The 23,024-nt window shown below is 37.8% G+C and overlaps 1 pseudogene; it reads left to right on the top strand.

Annotated features, from left to right (window-relative positions):
- Positions 1-807: 807 nt before the first annotated feature.
- Positions 808-1,735, top strand: LOC136175356 (olfactory receptor 4C13-like; annotated as a pseudogene).
- The last annotated feature ends 21,289 nt before the right edge of the window (positions 1,736-23,024 follow it).

Consider the following 23,024-nt stretch of genomic DNA (forward strand, 5'->3'; position numbering starts at 1 on the left):
TTGCATTTATTATTATGTATGGTGTTAGAAAGTGTTCGAGTTTCATTCTTTTATTCTTGTATTCCTTTCAGTCTTGAATCCTCCTGTCATAAATATCACACAAATATCTTCACTGGAATTTTATACAACATTTCCTGTTTCTCAAATCTCTGTTCATCCTTATACTCACATTCTCAACTCCCTTACATGGTTTCCCATTTCCTAAGAGTAGCGAGAAAATCCATCAACCATTCATAACATTTACATCCATTTTCAACCTCTTGGGCTTAGATACAACTATTTGCTTACTCAGTCATGTCCAACTCTTTATGACCCCATGGACTGTATACCATCAGACTGCTCTGTCCATGGGATTTTCCAAGCAAGAATGGAGTCCGTTGTCATTCACTTTTCCAGGGCATCTTCCTAACCCAGGGATCGAAGCTGCCTCTCCTATTTTTCTTGCATCGTCTGGCAAATTCTTTCTCACTGAACCACCTGGGCAGCTTTGCTACTGCTATATGTAAGACCCGATGACTCACATTAGGCTCTGGGTCAGTTCAAATCATCAAATGTGGGCAGATGGTCTACTGCTGAGTGTGCATAGGGCTCCTCATGTCTCCAACTATAAACTCCTAGGAGAGGATTTGAGTTAAGTTCAAGAGATCAGAAATATTTTCTTCCTTTATCAAAAGAAAAAAAATACTCTTCAGAATTCAGAACTCAATAGAATTTGGCAGTTATTACATTGAAAGGATAATGAATTCAAGATTGAGGTAATATGATGTATTTTTTTCAGGTTATGTAATTAACCATAACATAATATACATGGAGAATAGGAACAATGTGACAGAGTTTGTCCTACTGGGACTGACACAGAACCCAAAGCTGCAGAAAGTCACATTTGCCGTCTTTCTGGTCATCTACATCGTCTCTATGGCAGGGAACGTTCTCACCTTGGTCACCATCACAGGCAGCCCATTATCGCGGTACCCAATGTACTTCTTCCTGGCTCATCTCTCTTTTATTGATGCTTGTTATGCCTCTGTCAATAACCCAAAGTTGATTGTAGATTCCCTCCATGAAACAAAAACTAGCCCTTTCAATGAATGCATGACTCAGATCTTTGCGGAACATTTATTTGGAGGCGCTGATGTCATCCTGCTCACCGTGATGGCCTATGACCGCTACGTGGCCATCTGCAAGCCGTTGCACTACACAACCATCATGAACTGGCAGTTGTGTTGGCTGCTGATTGGAGTGGTGTGGGTGGGAAGCTTTCTTCATGCAACCATTCAGATCCTCTTCATCTTCAGGTTACCCTTCTGCGGCCCTAACGTCATAGATCACTTTATGTGTGATCTGAACCCTGTGCTGAACCTTGCCTGCACGGATACCCACACTCTAGGGCTCTTTGTTGCTGCCAACAGTGGTTTCCTGTCTGTTAAACTTCCTCCTCTTGTTGGGCTCCTATGTGGTCATTGCATACACCCTAAGGTCGCACAGTTTGGAGGCGAAGCGCAAGGCCCTCTCCACGTGTGTCTCCCACGTCACAGCCGTCATCATATCCCTTGTGCCCTGCATTTTTGTGTACCTGAGACCAGCAACTACCTTTCCGATTGATAAAGCAGTTACTGTGTTTTACACCATGATAACTCCAATGTTAAATCCTTTAATCTATACCTTAAGGAATGCCCAGATGAAAAATGCCATTAGGAATTTGTGTAATAGAAAAGTGATTTCAGATGATGGATAGATAAAATGTACAGGAAACCCAGCATTGATTCTACTAATGCAAAGGTCAAATGGACATTGCTGATGTTTTCAGCAGAGAATACCTATGAGATAAAAGGAAAATAAATAGCCAGTATACATCATAGATCCTGCAGGGGGGACAAAAAATGGGTACAAGGAAAGTCAGGAAATACTTAGCAGGAGACTACTTTTGCATGTTTGGCCATTTTACCAGGTTAGGACTTAGATTTTCTAGTTTCATCATGTGTGTGGATCAATAAACTCATTCTAATAAAACAAAATTAAGTAAAAAAAAAAAACCTTAATATTTATCAGTAATCTCTGTAACAATCCAATGAAGTCGACATTGCTACTACCCTCATTTTACAGGTGGGAAAGCAAGCAGAAAGAGGAAAGTTGCCAGACAGAAATATTGAAGATTATTTAGCTGTATTTAGCTGACCTCTCAGACTATGTTCTCAGCTGCTGAGCTGTGTTTCCAGGCAATGATAACAGAAAGGACACATGACTACTTTATTGCTTCCATTTTTGAGACAGGCACTGTGCTGAAACACACACATGCATATATATATATATAACTTTATATATGGTATATAACTGGTTTAGGGGCTCAAACTAACAGGCCCTTTGCCCTATAAGTGGTACCTACGCTATGTTGCACCATATTTCCAAATTCTCTTGCTGCTTTCAGAATCATTCTGCTTTGCTTATGTCATGACCTTACCCTGATAATCCATCAAAAAGAGTGATGATTCAGGTAAAAGCATAGTTTAATGTCAGACAGAAATGTTGCTTTATGAAATAAATTAAATGTCATACTCTCTGTAATACTTACCTACTTGCTAACAATAGTTTCTGCAAGTAGGACAACATTTGCTTTATGATAAACACTGAATCAGTTCAGTTCAGTCTCTCAGTGTGTCCGACTCTTTGTGACCCCATGGACTGCAGCCCGCCAGGCCTCCCTGTCCATCACCAACTCCCTGAGTTACTCAAACTCATGTCCATTGAGTCGGTGATGCCATCCAACCATCCCATCCTCTGTCATTCCCTTTTCCTCTCACCTTCAATCTCTCCCAGCAGATACTGAATAAATCAGTGTAAACACAAAGGAAGATGAAAAGCTCACATAAAATATACAGCAAAATGTAGCATTGCACACCTGGATTTATATTCAATATTACAGCTGGGGCAAGTAGGAAAGGCTCTAATAATTTGTATCATAAATCCAGGAAATGTATGAGGGAATGGATAAAAGTAGAAAGTCACTAACTTTGATCAGCCTGATTCACTGATATGGGCTCACTAAGCAGTGGTAATAGTTGAGTCTCTAAGTTGTGTCCGACTATTTGTGACCCCATGAACTGTAGACCAGTAGGCTCCTCTGTCGGTGGGATTCCCGAGGCAAGAGTATTGGAGTGGGTTGCCATTTCCTTCTTCAGGGGACCTTCCCCTCTCAGGGATGGAACCCAGGTCTTCTGCACTGCAGACCATATCTTGAATTGCAGGCAGATTCTTTGCTGACTCAGCCACCAGGGAAGCCTGCACTAAGCAGAGATCCTGCATTTAGTGTAGCAACTGGAGGAGGTAAGACAGGCTTTCATAGGCTTTCTTTTCGTGTCTAAGATGTGAACCAAATGGTAACCCACAGTGAGCAGCTTAGAAATACTCAAACTGCTTTGGATTAATACAGAGGATTAATTCATTCCTGGTTAATCAACAGGAATAGACTGTAACATAAGCAAATTTGTTATTGAGAATCCACTCAACCTCCCTGGGAAGGTACAGAGCACAAAGCTGTCATCACAGCCGTGAAAGATAAATTTGAAGGGGGGAGTTTGGCATCCTTGAGAAGTTCTGAGATGGCTCTTTCTATATGCCAGCCCTCCGGTTTCTGGTTTACAAATTCGAATGTGTTACGAGTGATTTGATCCTGGGGAACAGGAGCCAAGTAGTGGCACTCAGCGCCAACGGCAAGGCAGGCTTAGTTACTGTGCTGGGCAGTAGAGGGTAGTGCTATTGTTAGTAATTCAGTGTTACTGCCCATTCGGTTGCTGTTGTGATGATGCCTGCACCAGACGGCGACCTGATGTACTGTGTTCATCGCTCCTCCCCAGAAAACTTGTGTACTTAAACTTTACTTGTACTTAAACAACTTATGTCCTTAAAACACAATGAAGAGTGGGATCATGAAAACATTAACCAAGAAAGGGGGAAATCTTGAAGAGTAGATAAAGATAAGGAACTGTAAGGGTTTTGGGCATACCCTGTTTTCCTCCTTTGATCTGGCCAATTGGTGGGGACCAGGTCGTTTTCCACTTCTCTCCTGCACAAACTCTTCGAACTCCTTTGTGAGCAAAGAACTTTGTAAAGTATAAAATGGTGGGCTCCCAGACTCATGGTGAGGTCACCTCCATGCATGGATGCATGGATGGTGGTCTCTCTGGGACTCAGGCGTGCTGATTACTGGACTTAACAGCTGCTAAGAGCCAGATGAAGGTGCTTTACCCCTGACTGTTGCGATTCATTTACTATGTGCTATTTCAAATTCGCTTCCTTCCTTTCACTTTGATCCTTGAATGGTACCAGCTTAAATACTTGATAAATTGGTATTTGCTATGAACCTGTGGACTACATCTTGAAATCTTTAAAGGAACCTTTGAAGCAAAGCAAAAGATAGAGTCAAAATGACAATCAGAATAATCAGCAGAAGAGGACTTACAGTGTTGTCCAGCTGATGGTGGTGTTCCAAGAGTGAAACACAGAGGACGCTTTCTCAGTTCTCAGTTGAACTGTGTCAGCAGAAAAGTTCTAGATTACATAAGCAAATATCTAGCTCAAATCATTAAAAGAGAAATTCATGTCATCAAAATCAATTCCCAGACTTGAGCCAGTTTACAGATTCAGAATGCTATGAACAAAATGGGGGATTCAGTACCCTTGAAGGACGACTTTGATACCTTGCTAAAATTTTATAACGTATCTTTCCCTCAGATTTGTACCTCCAGCCTTTTATCAGGTTAACTATGCACTGTGGAAAAGCAAAAATCAGATCTTTCAGAACACTGGCTTTGACCTGAAACTTATTCCAAGAGATCCAAAGCAATACTGTAGTCCCTCAATCAGAGTAAGAGTATATGGAGGTCTGGTGATCAATGGAATTTTAGCTCAGGTCTGTTTACAGTGGGCCCAGTGATCATGGAACCCATGCCGTGGTTATTTCCTCAACTCCAGAATGCATAATTGGAATAGATATTCTTAGCAACTGACAGAATTGTTTGGCTGACCTGTGAAGTAAGAGACATTATGTCAAGAAAAGCCAAGTGTAAGACACTGCTACTGTCCTACCTAGGAAAGCAGTAAATCAAATCTAAATAACACCTCTGGAAGGATTGTAGAGATTATTGCCAATGCCAAACCTTGGAAGATGCAAGGGTGGTGATTCCCACAGCATACAATTTCAGTTCTCTCATTTTGCCTGTTGTCGAATACAGATGGATCTTGGAGAGTGAGTGGATAATTCTAAGGTTAACCAGCTTCTGTATCAGATGCAGTTTCATCCTGAGAGTAAGTTACCAGAACTGCTAGTACCTAGTATGTAGCTAAACTTCTGGTTTTATGTCTCTGTCAATAAAAACTACCAGAAGCATTTAGATTTCAGCTCAAAAGGCCAGCAGTAACCCTCCATGGTCCTACATCAGGAATGCATCAGCTCTCACCAGAATTGTGTTATAATACAGTTTATAGCGATCTTGGGTGTCATATTCTACAAGGTATCACATTGATTCATTGTACTGATGACATCATGCTGATTGGACCTACTGATCAAGAAGGAGTAACTGTTGAGGTAATCGGAACACAGGTTGGAAAAGAATTTCTAGACACAGATCATTTCAGAAGGGAGTGAGTTTATTAAGAGCATGAAGCAGAGAGGAAGGCACTGCAAATGCAGTGGGCCAATCTCCTGTCAGAGCAGGGAAAGTCAAGAGTTTTCATGGGTTAGTAGCCAGTTTTTTCAGCCTCCAGGAAAAGCAAATTCCTGCTGAAAATTTGGCATTACGTGATTGGTTTGGGTGCTACAGGGTGACTATTGGGGTGGGCATTTTTGTCTAATTTGAGGTTAAGAAGTCTACTGGTGATGATCAGAGGGGTTTTCAGCAACAGTTACAATGGGACTCAGCCAGCTTTGGAGGTGACCTCAGTTTTGGGCTCTGCTTCTGTGGTCTTGGTGCAAGGCCTCGCACCTGTGACCTTGGGGCAGAACTCAATAGAAATTACTTTAGAGGTTTGGTAAAATATTTCCTGTGCTACAGGGTAATACAAGTTCAGCTAAAATTAGGAGACTCAAACTCAGTAAAATTTCTAGGGGCCCAGTAGCATGGGGCATATCACGCTGTCCCTTTTAAGATTCTGAAGGATCATTTGTTCCATCTGGCTTCTCCTATAACCAAAGATGGTGCATAGTGTCCCTGGGGCCTCACTGGATTTGGGAGTCAACATATCTTTCATTTTGGAGTATTAATCTGGCTGATTTATAAATTATTCAGAAAGCTGAAAGCTTGAAGTGGGCGTCCAAAGTAGAGAAGTTTCTGCAAAAGTTTGGGCCATTGCATAAGCTTCTCTTCCACTTAGGACAAATGATCCAGTAGATCTATGGTGCTTGATGTGTCAGTGGCAGATAAGAATGTTGGAAATGTCTGCCCTCCATACGTGAATTTCAGTGAAACACTTAGGATTTGGGGAAAAAATACTTGCCATCCTCCAAAGATAACCACTCCCCTTTTTATGAAAAAGCTCATAGCCTGCTAGTGGTTCTTAAAGGAAACTGAATGCTTCATCAAGGGCCACCAAGTCACTATGCAACCTAAGTTTCTGTCATGCACTTGGTATCTATCATCTAACCCATCAAAGTCATAAAGTGGGGTGTGCACAGCAGTACTCCATCATCAAATGAAGTGATACATATATGATCTGGCCCAAGTAGGACCGGAAGGCAAAGTTCCAGAGAGAAGTGGTAAAAATGCTCATGGTCCCCACTCCCACTACATTCCCTTCTCTCCCCCTGCCTGCACCTTTGGATTCATGTTGTCAACTGACTGAGGAATGTAAGACTTCAGACTTCAGATTTCTGCAGTGATCTCCAAAATTGGAAGCTGCAGAAAGGCAAACTCATCCTGAAAATGCCTGAAGCTCAGTAGTGATGGGAAACCATTAAATTGGGTGAATTTCAAGGGGTGCATCTAGTTGATTACTTTACTTGGAAGGAGAAATGTACAAATGTACAACAACTACTCATTCATAGTTTTGGTCAATGATTTGTCTGAATGGTCAGAGGCTTGTTGGGGCGAGGGGTATAGTTGCAAGATTGGTGACAAGAAAATTTGAGGAAGAGGTATATATACAAACTTGCTTGAATGGGCAAAAAACATGAAACTCCTTGCTTCCCAAATCACAAAGGTTGAAAATGGAAGTAAAAATCTACACTACTCACTGCAGTTAACTATTAGCAAACTTTGTCCTTCCTGTTCCTATTATGTTCTGTTTGCTTAGAGTCTTTAGTTACAAAGAGAGAAATGCTTCCACCAAGAGGTACACAAGATTCTGTTGAACTGAGCATCGAGTCAGTGATGCCATCCAACCATCTCATCGTCTGTCATCCCCTTTTCCTCCTGCATTCAATCTTTCCCAGCATCAGGGTCTTTTCTAATGAGTCAGCTCTTCACATCATGTGGCCAGAGTATTGGAGTTTCAGCTTCAGCATTAGTCCTTCCAATGAATATTCAGGACTGATTTACTTTAGGATGGACTGGTTGGATCTCCTTGCAGTCCAGGGGACTCTCAGGAGTCTTCTCCACCACCACAGTTCAAAAGCATATATTAATGATTTTCAAAATATTAGTAGATTTGAGCAAAACATGAGACAAACTAAAAATTATTGAGACTTGAGAGAGAATTATTTATACCATATATGTGAATTATGAACTTTCTTTCTTGAAAAGAAAAACACTTTGAAAGCAGAAATATATAGTGGTTTCTAGGAATTCCAAAGGATAAGTAATGGCATGAATTACGCCCAGACCAATTTTAGGGAAGGGAAATAATTATGTTTAATATTGTGATGGTGGATAAATGATATAATATGTTGTGTCAAAACTCATAAAACTATGTTAAAAAAATGGTAAATTGAAAATTATGTCCTTTATTAAACATGTATCAATTTTGGTCATCAGTCTTAGCAAATATACCACACAAATGCAAGATGTCAGAAAACTGGGAAATTGAGAGGGATATAGAGTGGGTATTTGTGAACTGTCAGTATTTATTGCACAGTTTTCTGTGAACTTAAAGCTTTTCTAAAAGTAGCCTGTTTAAAAGTTTATTTACCCAGGAGGTTCAGTGGTAAAAAATCCGTCTGCCAAGCAGGAGACACGGGTTCAATCCCTTGGTGGGGAAGGTCCCCTGCAGAAGGCAACCTGCTCTGGTGTTCTCACCTGGGAAATCCCACGGACAGAGGAGCCTGGTGGGCCACAGTCCACGGGGTCACAAAGAGTCGGGCACAGTTTAGTGACTAAGTAGCCAGCAGCAAGCGCAGCTTCTCTTTACCATATTTAAAATATTTTATTTGAATTTTTATTTAATTTATTCTATATGTGCATACTTTATTAAGCTACATATTAATGCCCACAAGTCCTCTTCAGTTTACCCTAGGAAGCTATACAGATATCATTTTTGAACACTGCCTCTTGTTTAGTGGCATGGTATGACATCACTTGACAAGATAACTCTGAATGGCTTTTGAGCATTAAGAATAGACACAGGGATGTTGTGGGGGATGCCGTAATAATCTAGAAAAGAGACTACGATAGTTTGAACCAGGTGAGTAGCAGTGTGTGGTCAGAAAATGTCTGCTATGAATTCAGTTTTAATTTTTGATGGGAGTGTAAAATGGCACATCCACTTTGGATAATGTTCTAGATGGTTAGCATAGAGTAAACATACACTTAGCATATATTCCAACAGTTTTATTTTTAGCCAAATATCCTGGAGAAATAGTGTTTTCTAAAGCTTTGTACTATTATGTTCACAACTGCTTTGTACATAATAGACAAGAGACTGCAATAATCCAAATATATATTAATAAAAGAGAAGGATAGAAAGAAAAAAAGTGAAGTTACTCAGTCGTGTCCAACTCTTTGTTGGAGCCTACCAGTCTCCTCCATCCATGGAATTTTCCAGGCAAGAGTACTGGAGTGGGTTGCCATTTCCTTCTCCAAGGAATCGTCCCAACCCGGAGATTGAACCAGCGTCTCCCCCATTGCAGGCAGACGCTTTACAGTCTGAGTCACCTGGGAAGCCCCAAAGAGAAAGATAAGTTGTAATAAAAATATAAAATTAAATCTTTCTCAGCCGTAAAGAGCAATGAGTTTTTGATACACACAACTTTGATTAATTGCAAAAAACATTTTGTTCAGTTGAAGTCTTGCTTTAAAGTATTTCCTTATGGTTTCAAATGTATTGAACTATAGAACAGGCAAAACTATCTATGTTGGAAAAATAAAACAAAGCATTGATTTAATATAAGGCGTAAGGGACTGAGAATTGTTAAGGAGGCAGCTTGAGGGAAATTTCTGGTGTAAAAAAAAAATTGCTAAATCATTTGATAAGTACTAGGTTGCTCACATATAATCATTTTTAAATTTTAAGTGTTTGAAAAAATACACAATAATATGCTGGAGAATTTTTATAAAATTTTTAATTGGATAATCGCTTTAGAAGATTGTGTTGATTTTTGATATACAACAATGTAAATACATGGTAAGTAAACGCTACCCAATAGCAATAGCCAGTTTTTGGTAGTTTTGTTTCCTTTCTGAAAAAAAGTGGATTTTTGTTATTTTCTTTCAGTAACTTCTTCATCCTTAAAGAGTTAATTATTATTTTTAATGAAAGTTACTGTTTTACTTATTATTTACTGTTCCATCATGATATACTCATTGTCACAAATTATTTCAGAACTTCATAGAGCATTATTTCAAGAGGCACGTAACATTTCTTCTTACAGAGCACAACAGCATGTTAGTCCTTTGTTTACTACTTGAATTGTACATTGCATTCTATTTGTGAGCTTGCTGAACATCGTTGCATGAAATGATTTTTTCCCACATTCATTATACTTTGGATAGCAACATCACATTCAATTAGTTATATTCAACAGTGCCTGAGACTCGTTAGATATTAACACTGATCCTCTTTATACTTTTATGTGTGAGACTCAATAACTCTTTGATATACTATTTTGGATGACCAAGGTATGCCTTGACCTTTGACCCAGACTGAAATTTTGGAGCCCAGGATGGTAAACGGGGCTTTAAAGATGTTCAACAGTTGGAAAAAGGAAGTCAAGCTTCCAGATAAGGAGCCAGTTCTGCCCTTATTTATTATGGACTATACCACTAAGGAACAGTGCATTCAAAGTAAGTATGGAAAATACATCAGAAAATTATGCTAGATTATTTTGTGATGATGTCTCTCTGAGTAAAAGACGGAAACTGTTCTTCACTTGCCTATTAGAAGACAGTCAGAGGTACTGTGACATAGGTTATTGGCATCATAGAAAGTGTCTTCCCCACTATTCCAGTCATAAGCACCTCATATGTAAAAAGCAACTTATTTGTCTATTTAGCTTATAAAGGCAGCAAGTTAATTGCCTCATGCTCATTCATCACATATCAACAAGGGTTTGGAGCTCTAGGTGCTTCACACTGAGCAACATCACCAGGGAAATGTGGGGGAGAAGGTAAAAAAACAGACAAAATAAAGATAATGTTATTTATTTAAAAGGAAACAGGTCACCCAGAAACAACTCTGCTACTGTCTAGGGCCTTAAATGACCTCTTCTGGTGTTAGAAGCTTAGCAGAACCATGTGGTATAATATTCTCAAAGCCTTAAATTTAAAAAAAAAAAAAAAAAAAAAAAGCCAAACAAGAATTCAATACACACAAAAAAGTGTCTTTTAAAAAAAAGGTATAATCTGCATTTCTGATTATTAACAATGTTTGATATCTTTGTAAGTGCCTCTTGACCAACTGTATTTCTTCTATGAAAAAATATATTTTTAATTTCTTTTAATATTGAATTATATGAGCTGTTTACATATTCTGGATATTAACCTATCAGTCATGTTATTAGCAAATATTTTCCCCCATTCATGTTGCTTATTCACTTGGTTGATAGTTTCCATTGTTGTGCAAACAATTTTAAATTTAATTGGGTACCATTTCCTCATTTTATTTTCTTTGGTTTAAGAGACAAATCCAAAATTATTGCTACAATTTTTTATCATAGAGTGTTCTGCCAGTACTTTCCTGTAGGAGTTTTATGGCTTCCAGTCTTACATTTAGATTGTTAATCCATTTCAAATTTACATTTTTATATGATGCTAGAGAATGTTTTAATTTCATCCTCTTTTGCATATAGCTGTTCAACTTTCCCAACACCATTATTGAAGAGGCTGTCTTTTCAACCTTGTATGTTCTTACCAACTTTGTCATAGATTGACAAACCATAAGTGTGTGGGTTTATGTCTGGTGTCTCTATTTCGTTTCACTCATGTCTGAGTCTGTTTGTGTGCCCATAACATACTGTTTTGAATACTGTAGTTTTATCCTGGGAGAATGATACATTCAGCTATGCTATGTCTCAAATTTGTTTTGGCAAATTAAACCACAGTGAGATACTGTCTCAAACTTGCCAAAATAGCTATTATTAAAAGGAAAACAAATAACAACTTTTGGTCAGGATATGTAGAAAAGCGAACCCTTGAAAACTGGTACAGCCAATATGGAAAACATTATGGAGGTTTCACAAAAAACTAAAACTAGAACTACCATATGACCCAGAAACTACACTCCTAGTGATATGTCTGAAAAGAATGAATGCTTATTCAATAGATACATTCACCCAATGTTCATAGCAGCATTATTTATGATAGCTGATGTATGGAATCAGTTTGTGTCCATCAACAGATATATAGATGATGATAAAGTGATATACATATTTAATGGAATGCTATTCTGCCACAAAAAATAATTAAATCTTGCCAATTGCAATGACATGGATGCACTTGAAGGGCATCACACCAAGTGAAATGAGTCAGACAGACAAAGATAGATACAGTATGATACCATCTATATGTAAAATGTAAAACATAAACTACTTAATGAGTATAACATCTCACACTCTAGCAAAGTAATGCTCAAAATTCTCCAAGTGAGGCTTCAACAGTACATGAACTGAGGACTTCCAGATGTTCAAGCTGAATTTAGAAAAGCAGGGGAACCAGAGATCAAATTGCCAACTTTGTTGGGTCATGGAAAAAGCAAGAGATTCCAGAGAAACATCTACTTCTGCTTCACTGACTACACTAAAGCCTTAGACTGGGTAGCTCACAACAAGCTGTGGAAAATCCTGTCTCCTGAGAAATCTGCATGCAGATCAAGAAGCAGCAGTTAGAACTGGACATGGAATAGTGGGCTGATTTCAGATTTGGAAAGGAGAATGTCAAGGCTCTATATTGTCACCCTGCTTATTTAACTTGTATGCAGAGTACATCGTGAAAAATGCCCGACTGGATGAAGCACAAGCTGGAATCAAGATTGCCAGGAGAAATATCAATAAACTTCAGATATGCAGGTGGCACCACCCTTAAGGCAGAAAGTGAAGAAGAACTAAAGAGCCTCTTGATGAAAGTGAAAGAGGAGAGTGAAAAAGATGGCTTTAAACTCAACAGTCAAACAACAAAGATCATGGCATACGGTCCCATCACTTCATGCAAATAGATGGGAAAACAATGGAAACAGTGACAAACTTTATTTTCTTGGGCTCCAAAATCACTGCAGATGGTGGCTGCAGCCACGAAATTAAAAGACACTTGCTCCTTGAAAGAAAAGTTATGACCAACCTAGACAGCATATTAAAAAGCAGAGACATTACTTTACTGATACAAATGTCCATATAGTCAAAGATATGGTTTTTCCAGTGGTCATATTGGATGTGAGAGTTGAAACATAAAGAGAGCTGAGTACCGAAGAACTGATGTTTTTGAACTGTGGTGCTGGAGAAGACTCTCGAGAGCCCCTTGGACTGCAAGGAGATCCAGCCAGTCAATCCTGAAGGAAATCAATCCTGAACCTTCATTGGAAGGACTGATGCTGAAGCTGAAACTCCAGTACTTTGACCACCTGATGCGAAGAACTGACTCATTGGAAAAGACCCTGATGCTGGGAAAGACTGCAGGCAGGAGGAGAAGGGGACAGCAGAGTATGAGATGGTTGGATGGCATCACCGACTGGATGGACACGAGTTTGAGTAAACTCCGGGAGTTGGTGATGGACAGGGAAGCCTGGCATGCTGCAGTCCATGGGGTCACAAAGAGTTGGACATGAGTGACTGAAATGAACTGAACTGAGGAATTGAATAGTCTCTTCAGCAGATGATGCCAATAAACAGGTATCAAAAACAAAAGAATGAGCTTGGAACCCTGCTTCCTTTTTATATGAAGTTAACTCAAAATAGGTCAAGAACAAAACGTACAACTGAAACTATTATATTCATAGTAGAAAACACAGGGAACATTTTCAAGACTTTGGATTAAGCAACAGTTTCTTAAATATGGCAATAAAATCACAGGTAACAAGAGAAAAATAGATAAGTTTGATTTCCCTAAAATTCAAAACTCTTGTGCATCAAAGGGCACTATCAAGAAGCTGAAAGCTGGAGAACATTTCTGATGGCTATGTAACATGATGTCAAGCTGTGAATACACAGTCATTCCTCATAAAGTTAGGTATAGAATTGTCACAGGACTCAGGAACTCCTTTACTAGATAAAGAGACAGAAAAATTGCAGACAAGTATTCAAACAAACCTGTATAACCGCCTGGTGGTGGTGGTTTAGTCGCTAATTTGTGTTCAACTCTTGTGACCCCATGGACTGCAGCCCGCCAGGCTCCTCTGTCCATAGGATTCTCCAGGCAAGGATACTGGAGTGGGTTGCCATTTCCTTCTTCAGGGGATCTTCCCGACAAAGGAATTGAACCCAGGTCTCCTGTATGGTAGGCAGCTTCTTTACCAACTGAGCTACAATGGAAGCCCATATAAACATTTGCAGTAGCACTATTTGCAATAGCCAAAACACCTCAAATTACTAATAACCCATGAATGAATAATAGACTTTTGGTCTATCCATGCAATAGGATATTAATTCGTGATAAACATGAATGAAGTACTAATATATGCTACAATATAAATAAACTTGGAAACATGTTAGGACAAATAAACCAAAAGATCTTACATTATTTGATTTTATGTATATAAAATGCCCAGAATAAGCAAATTTGGAGAAATAAAAAACCTCCTAGTGGTTTCCAGGTCTTCGGGGTAGGGAAAAATGGTAATATGGTAATTGACTTAATTGACTGCCAGGAGCTGGCACACGAGATCCCGCCCATGACAAGGTCACGAGGGAGAAAACCTGATGGGCAAGGCGGATCAGGTTTTCAGGGGTTTTGAAAAGCTGCCCCCGGTTCTCACCTTAAAGATGATATCTGTCTCTCTGATGCTTGCTTACACAGGCAGAAGGCCTTCCCCCATCTCTTCCCAAAAAATAATCAATTTAGAACTTTAATCAATAAGTTTCCTGGGTGGTGGTATTTTATGAGATTATCCAGGGTGAAAGGAGTGTTTTAATTTAAACTCCTTTGCTGGTATTTTAGCTTGTTTGGCAAATGCGTTTATGCCTCTGGTACTAATATGCGTGATTACTTATAATACCCTAATCATAAAACAGCATAAAGAACCTGATCACATGAAGGCCCTAATAGACATAGAGCCTTTATGGGGGGTGAAGGAGTCCTATTAGAAAACATAAGAAAAATTATTCTAAAGGTGGTTATTGGGTTAACATTTGCTTGCTGTGTTTTTGCTCTTAATGTGCTAAGGTTGTATTATAGAAACCATTGTTAATATCGTTATAGATCTAGAAAAAAAAGAGCTTAGCCCTAGTGTGATAAATGTGAAATGGTTGTTAATTGTCAGCCAGGAGTGCTAGGCAGAAGCTGCCTCACCAAAGTCGCAGAGTCAGTCTGGGGTAAACTTCTTAGGTAAATGCAACTGACAACTTCTGCAGAAGGATTAATTTTTGTGTTAACAAGGTTATACTTCTACTCTGCACTGTTGCCCTATGAGACTGCTACCTTTCAGCTAAGGTCACCATAGAAACAGAAAATAGGTTTACGTTCACCTGACCTGCATAAAATGTTAATAGGCCCCAAGGCCAGAAGATAATGTACAAGACCCTCATGAACAAAGAAGTATGCAGAAAACACCCTGGTTTCGTGAAGGACAAGCTGATGTAATGTTAAACTATCTTCCCCTTAGAAATGTACTAACTTAGGGTATAAAAGCCACGGTAAAAAATAAAGCATTGCCAGACCCTGCAAATAACCCTCATCTGGTCACTCTCTCTCTCTCTCTCTCTCTCTCTCTCTCTCTCGGCATCCTGAGACTTGGCCCTAACAAGGCTGGTCTCACGTGTCTTCTCTCACCGACGCCGTTCACCCCAAGGGTACCCCCTGGATCCTGCCAAGGCTGGACCCCGGCAGTTGACAAGTGGTGATGAAAATGTTCTGCAACTAGAGAGCTGTGATCATTGCACAACATTGTTCATGTATTAAGAGTCAAAGAATTGTATATTTTTAAATCATTAAAATAATGAAATTTGCCTCAATAATAACCACTAATACACCTTTTAAAGTAAATGAAATTGAGTTAATAACAAGTTGAAATTTCTGGAAAGGAGTAAAATCTTTACAGGTAAATCGGGGTATATTTCTTTTCAAATTTATGAAAAATTGACAGGAGAGTAGGAAATGCCATGAAGAAATTTAAAAGCCAGATAATTTGACAAATTAAAATATAATATATCATAAAATTATTATAAAATCTAACTAAAGAAAATTTTAAAAAGATGAATAGTTTTATGACAATTGAATGCATTAAATGTGTTAAATGTGTACATAAAATTAGTCTAAAAATCACTCCATGTCCAATAAATTCGACTTTTGAATTTCACAAAATATTTTTAAAATAAGTAATACAAATTCTGAAGAAATTCTTTCAGAAAATAGAGAATTCTCAGCACATCATTTTATGAAACTACCATCACATACCTGCCAAGTTGCATGATAAGGCTATAAAATATATGCATTATGAACATATTAAGCAACATACCAATGAATGAGTTCTGTCATTTTATTTTATTTTTTGATTTTTTTTCCATTTATTTTTATTAGTTGGAGGCTAATTACTTTACAATATTGTACTGGTTTTGTCATACATTGAGCAGTTGAATGGATAAGGAAGCTGTGGTACATATACACCATGGAATATTACTCAGCCATTAAAAAGAATTCATTTGAATCAGTTCTAATGAGATGGATGAAACTGGAGCCCATTATGCAGAGTGAAGTAAGCCAGAAAGATAAAGATCATTACAGTATATGAACGCATATATATGGAATTTAGAAAGATGGTAATGATAACCCTATATGCAAAACAGAAAAAGAGACACAGATGTACAGAGTTCTGTCATTTTAAAAAGTAATTTTTCAACATGACTGTATAATCTATTCCAGTAGTAAAACAGTTTAACTTTCCAAAATTAATCAATGATATTCACTAAATTAAAAAAAATAAAGAAGAATCTCATGACCAGTTTGATAGATGTATGCAAATTGAAAACTTCCAATTTAAATTTATGGATAAAAATATAAGAAAATGAAGGATGAAAGGAATTGATTCAATCTGAGAGATTATCTGAATAATATCTACATCTATCATCATACTTAACTGAATTCTAAGACTGAAAAGAAGTCATGTCTGTCCTCTCCTAATTTCTCTTCTGCATTGTACCCCAAATTCTAGTAATTAAATTTAAAACAAAAGAAAAACAGAATATAGATTAGAAAAGAAGAAGCAATATTATAAAAACATCAATGTACATAATTATATGGGTAGAAAATGCCAAGGTGAAAGTGAAAGTTTTAGTCACTCAGTCATATCTGACTCTTGGTGATCCCATGGACTGTAGCCCACCAGGCTTCTCTGACCATGGAATTCTCGAGGCAAGAATACTGGAGTGGATTGCCATTCCCTTCTCCAAGGAATCTTCCCGACCCAGGAATTGAACTCGGGTCTCCTCCATTGTGGGAAGATTCCTTACCATCTGAGCCATCAGGGAAGCTCAGAAAATGCTAAGGGCTCTACAGAAAATCTAATAGATCTAATCAGTTCATTCAATAAGATTACAGGCTAGAAAGTCAACACAGTATATCAAATGTATTTCTATGAAAGCAATAGTTAGAAATAGAAATTAGAAAGAAAATTATATTAACATTCTACTAAAATGTGACATTTGAAGGACATATTTAAAAATATATTAAAGAGTTTTATGTATATACCAGAAAACACTACTGAAAGAAAGCAAATATATCAGTAAAGGGAAAGATAATGGCATTTTGATGATTAACAGATTCAGTGTTTTCATCATATCAATCATTACAATGTCAATACAATTCCAATAAGTATCTTACAGGCTATTTGAAGAAACTGACAATTTTATTTTGAAATTTATGCATAAGCATACAGATTTAAAGGAACCTAGACTAGAAAACCACTCTCAAGAAATGACTATGGCAGAACCTGTTCTACCTAAATTCAGGACCCACTATTAAGCTCCCATCAACAAAATTGCGTGTACAGTTCCTTTGCCTCCTTAGGCAAGTTTATTTCCAAGTACTTTATTCTTCTTGATAAGGAGGGTAAAGACCTGTGCACTGAAAACTATGGCACTGATGAAAGAAACTGAAGATGACCCATAGATGGAAAGATACATCACGTTCTTGATTTGGAAGAACCGATGTTATCAAAATGACTATACTACATAAGGCAATCTACAGATTCAATGCAATCCCAATCAAAACATTTTTTACAGAACTAGAACAAAAAAAAATCTTAAAATTTGTATGGAAACATAAAAGATGCTGAATACCAAACGCAATTTTGAGAGAGAGAAATAAAGCTAAAGGAATCAAGCTCGCTGGTCAGATCATGCTACAAAGTCCACTCACGCACATACGGTCGCTTAGTCTGCAGCAAAGGAGGCAATGGAAATAAGACAATCTCTTCAACAAATGATGCTGGGAAAACGGAACAGCTCTGTGTAAAAGAACGAAATGAGAGCATGTCCAACATCACATACACACGTTAAAATGGATTAAAAACCTAAACTAACATAAGATACTATAAAACTTAGAAAATATCGGCAGAATACTGTCTAACATAAATCAGAACAAAATGATTTTCAATTCATCTTCTCGAGTAAAGGAAATAAAAAACAGGAATAAAGAACAGTACCTAATCAAATTCAAAACTTTTTCATGGTGAAAGAAACCATAACCAAAACAAAACAACAAAGCTCACAGAATGGGAGAAAATATTTGCAAGTGACACAGCTAACAAGGGATTAGATCCCCAGATTTACAAATACCTCATGCAGCTCAATTAAAAAAAAAAAAAAAAAAAAAAAAAAAAAAACTCAAAAAATGAGCAGATCTAAAGAGACATTTCATCAATGTAAACTTACAGATGCCAGGAGACACATGACAAGATGCACACATTGCTAAGTATTACAGAAACGCAAATTAAAACTACAATGAGACATCCACTCACACCTGTCAGAAAGACTATCATCAAAAAAATCTACAACCAGTAAATACTGGAAAGGATGTGGAGAAGAAAGAATGCTCCAACACTGTGGAAGGGAATGTACATTGATACAACCAGTATGGAGAACAATATGGATTTTTCTTAAAAAAAAAAAAAAAAAAAAAACTAAAAATAAAGCTACCATATGATCTAGCAATGCTACTCCTGGACATATATCTGGAGAAGCATGGTTCATAAGGATACAAGCACTTCAGTGGTCATTGCAGTGCTGTTTACAATAGCCAATACAAAGAAGCAATTACGTGTCCATCAATAGATGGATGGATAAGGAAGATATAGTACATACGTATAATGGAAGCTTTCTCTCTGACATGGTCTCACAGGGTAACTACATCACAGATGTTACTGTGATGGAATTACACCATCCTTGTTATTTATACAACTGTCAGCCTGCTTAGAAAGCCAGGTTCAGATAGAGAAAGGGCACTCACACGTTTTGGCTGCAAGTGCGGGGAATGCAATTCCCCACTAAAAACTGAGTGTCTCCCAGCCATGTCTCTAGAGGATACCTGCTTCTAAGACAAAGCCTTTCAATCCAAGCAGATAATTAGTTCCTGGGAGGGAAAACTGCAGCTATAGACCAGGTCCTAGAACCTATATGGCAAACTTGGTAAATAACCACACATGCAATTGAAAAACATCTTTTCTTGTTTACATTTTCCAGATAAAGATTTGTCAAGAGTGGAAGGACCCATTTGAATATGTTTCCACCACACATTCTGCCTCCTAGCTTTTGGATCAGACCATTCATGGAAGATCATTTTCCCTTGGTATTTTAAGTGAATTTATTCTAAATTCAAGTCCCAGATTTTCTGTGAAACCTTTTTCAGTCTTTAGGCTAGAAGAAAAGATTTAGACTTATCCAAAGACTTAGTTATCTTCTATTGACTTGATATTGAATTATCTGAATAGCCCCTTTCTGAGTGTGTCACATCATTTCCTATTGAAAACTTCTTATCCAAAGAGGCGGTCAATTTTAAAATGGAATTAGTTCTGAACACCCTCAAATATCACTAATATCATCTAAGACCAGAAGGTAAGTTTTTCAATAGTACTGTTAGTAAATTAGTTAGGTTGTTATTTTCCATGTATAGTAATTGTTACATTTTAATACTTTTAAAATACAATAGTAAAAACCTTTTACATTCGTCACCTTTCTTTAAAAGATACTTGGTAAAAGTCACAAACCTAATTTGACAGAAGAAAACACTAGTCTGCCTGAGATTAAGAAATTTGTTAAGACCCTTTTCTCTAACACCAGTTATACTTATTTTGTCATTGGACAACTATTAAAATAATTAAGACTACTCATGAGTATGAAAATAAAACTTAAATGAATTTCACACACAAAAAGATATCAATGTGAAAATTAAATGATATGAACCATCACTTGTTTAGTTCAAACATGAATATGAAGAACTTCTTGGGAGCAAATGCTGAACATAATATGGATCTCTGTGATGTCTTTAAAAGTAAAATTGGAGATGATTATTCCTCAATCTATTGTATGGTCAAATGTTTCTATGCATTATTGACAAAAATATTAATTCTTCCTAATCTTGAGTGCATAAATAAGGAAGGTCTTCTGTGTGTCCCCAACAGTGTGGTGTATGCATTTAAATGTTTCTTTAATCAGTTCTCTTAATAGCCTGTGAGGTGAGGTGGATTATACTTCTCACTCGGTATTGAAAAACAAAAATGTTAGATGCCAAGAAATGCACCTCAGATCAACAAGTAGCAAGCGAGAAAAGGCAAGATTCTAATCTGGACCTTCTGATTCCCAAACCAATATGCCCACCCAATGGGATCACCATTTTCAACATCATTTGCAACATTTTGTGGAAGAGAGTGTGTTAATGCTTCTTAGGGAAATTTTCAATGGAAGAAATATGGGAAGGGAAGAGAAAGAGATAAAATGGACCTTTAATGAATGCAGTACCGTTTAGTTGCTAACATTGGGGGATTTCAGTAAGTTATAATGCAGGTGTACGTCTCTAAGCCTGTGTATAGGTTGATTCAGTTCAGTTCAGTCCCTCAGTCCTGTCAGACTCTTTGCACCCACATGGACTGCAGCACGCCAGGCTTCCCTGTCCATCACCAACTCCTGGAGTTCACACAAACTCATGTCCATTGAGTTGGTGATGTCATCCAACCATCTCATCCTCTGTTATCCCCTTCTCCTCCCACCTTCTGTCTTTCCCAGCCTCAGGGTCTTTTCCAATGAGCCAGTTCTTTGCATCAGGTGGCCAAAGTATTGGAGTTTCAGCTTCAGCATCAGTCGTCCCAATGAATATTCAGGACTGATTTCCTTTAGGATGGACTGGACTGGCTGGATCTCCTTGCAGTTCAAGGGGCTCTCAAGAATCTTCTCTAACACCACACTTCAAAAGCATCAATTCTTCAGCCCTCAGCTTTCTTTATAATCCAGCTCTCACATGACCACTAGAAAATCCATAGCCTTGACCAGACGGACCTCTATTGGCAAAGTAATGTCTCTGCTTTTTAATATACTGTCTAGGTTGGTCATAACTTTTATTCCAAGTAGCAAGTGACTTTTAATGTCATGGCTGTAATCACCATCTGCAGTGATTTTGGAACCCCCCCAATAAAGTCTGTTCCTGTTTCTATTGTTTCCCCATCAATTTGCCATGAAATGATGGGAGTGGATGCAATGATCTTAATTTTCTGAATGTTGAGCTTTAAGCCAGGTTTTTCACTCTCCTCTTTCACTTTCATCAAGAGGCTCTTTAGTTCTTCTTCACTTTCTGCCATAAGGGTGGTGTCATCTGCATATCTGAGGTCATTGATATTTCTCCTAGCAATCTTGATTCCAGCTTGTGCTTCATCCAACCCAGCGTTTCTCATGATGTACTCTGCATATAAGTTAAATAAGCAGGGTGACAATATAAAGCCTTGATGTACTCCTTTTCCATTTTGGGACCAGTCTCTTCTTCCATGTCCTCTTTTAACTGTTACTTCCCAACCTGCATACAGGTTTCTCAAGAGTCAGATCAGGTGGTCTGGTATTCCCATCTCTTTCAGAATTTTCCACAGTTTACTGTGATCCAAACAGTCAAAGGTTTTGGCGTAGTCAGTAAAGCAGAAATAGATGGTTTTTGGAACTCTCTTGCTTTTTGATGATCCAGCGGATGTTGGCAATTTGATTTCTGGTTCCTCTGCCTTTCCTGAAATCAACTTGAACATCTGGGAGTTCACAGTTCTTGTATTGCTGTAGCCTGGCTTGGAGAATTTTGAGCATTTCTTTACTAGTGTGTGAGATGAGTGCAATTGTGCGGTAGTTTGAACATTCTTTGACGTTGTCTTTCTTTGGGATTGGAATGAAAACTGACCTTTTCCAGTCCTGTGGCCACTGTTGAGTTTTCCAAATTTGCTGGCATATTGAGTGCAGCATTTTCATAGCATCATCTTTTAGGATTTGAAATAGTTCAATTATTTGATTAAATTGCTCTCTCTCTATGTATTCTCTCTCTCTCTCTCTCTCTCTCTCTCTCTCTCTCTGTCTCTGAAGTAGGATAAAGATAAATATGACTATATTGATTCTATTTTTAAAGATTTACTAATTCAGCATTGTATATTGTAATAATTTTATAGGTTATAGTTTAAGAATTTGGATCAAAAATAAAAGTGTAATTTATTATTTATTTTTCCCATTTATTTTTATTAGTTGGATGCTAAATATTTTACAATATTGTAGTGGTTTTTTCATACACTGACATGAATCAGCCATGGATTTACATATATTCCCCATCCTGATCCCCCTCCCTCTCCACCCGTTCCCTTTGGGTCTTCCCAGTGCACCAGGCCCAAGCACTTGTCTCATGCATCCAACCTGGGCTGCTGATCTGTTTCACCCTAGATAAAATATATGTTTCGATGCTGTTCTCTCGAAACATCCCACCCTCACCTTCTCCCACAAAGTCCAAAAGTCTGTTCTGTACATCTGTGTCTCTTTTTCTGTTTTGCATATAGGGTTAATTTAAACTAATCTTACCTCTATTCTTTGTAGCTGCCTGAGTTTAGGTAGAATTCTTAGCTTCTCTAAGCATCTACTTCCTAATATGTAAAATAAGTATAAAAATGATAGTAGTAAACACAAGTTTTTAATTAAGTTTACATAATGAAGTATCTTAGAGCACAGTAAATATTCAGCAAGATTTAGCTAATATTGCTAATATTACTACTATATTTTTACTCATATACTATTATTTTTCTCATCTGCTATATGAATGAAATATACATAGATTATAATCATGCCATGCATATAGCAATCAATCATTAAAGCAAATTTATCAAGTATTATAAAGTCACTGGATTTAGGAAGCATGTTTTTTTTCTTGGGCTTCCCCAGTGGCTCAGCTAGTAAAGAACCTTCCTGCAATGTGGGAGACCTGGGCTCAGTTCCTGGGTTGGGAAGATCCCCTGGA

Source organism: Muntiacus reevesi, chromosome 9 (assembly GCF_963930625.1).
Source record: "Muntiacus reevesi chromosome 9, mMunRee1.1, whole genome shotgun sequence".
NCBI classification, from domain to species: domain Eukaryota; kingdom Metazoa; phylum Chordata; class Mammalia; order Artiodactyla; family Cervidae; genus Muntiacus; species Muntiacus reevesi.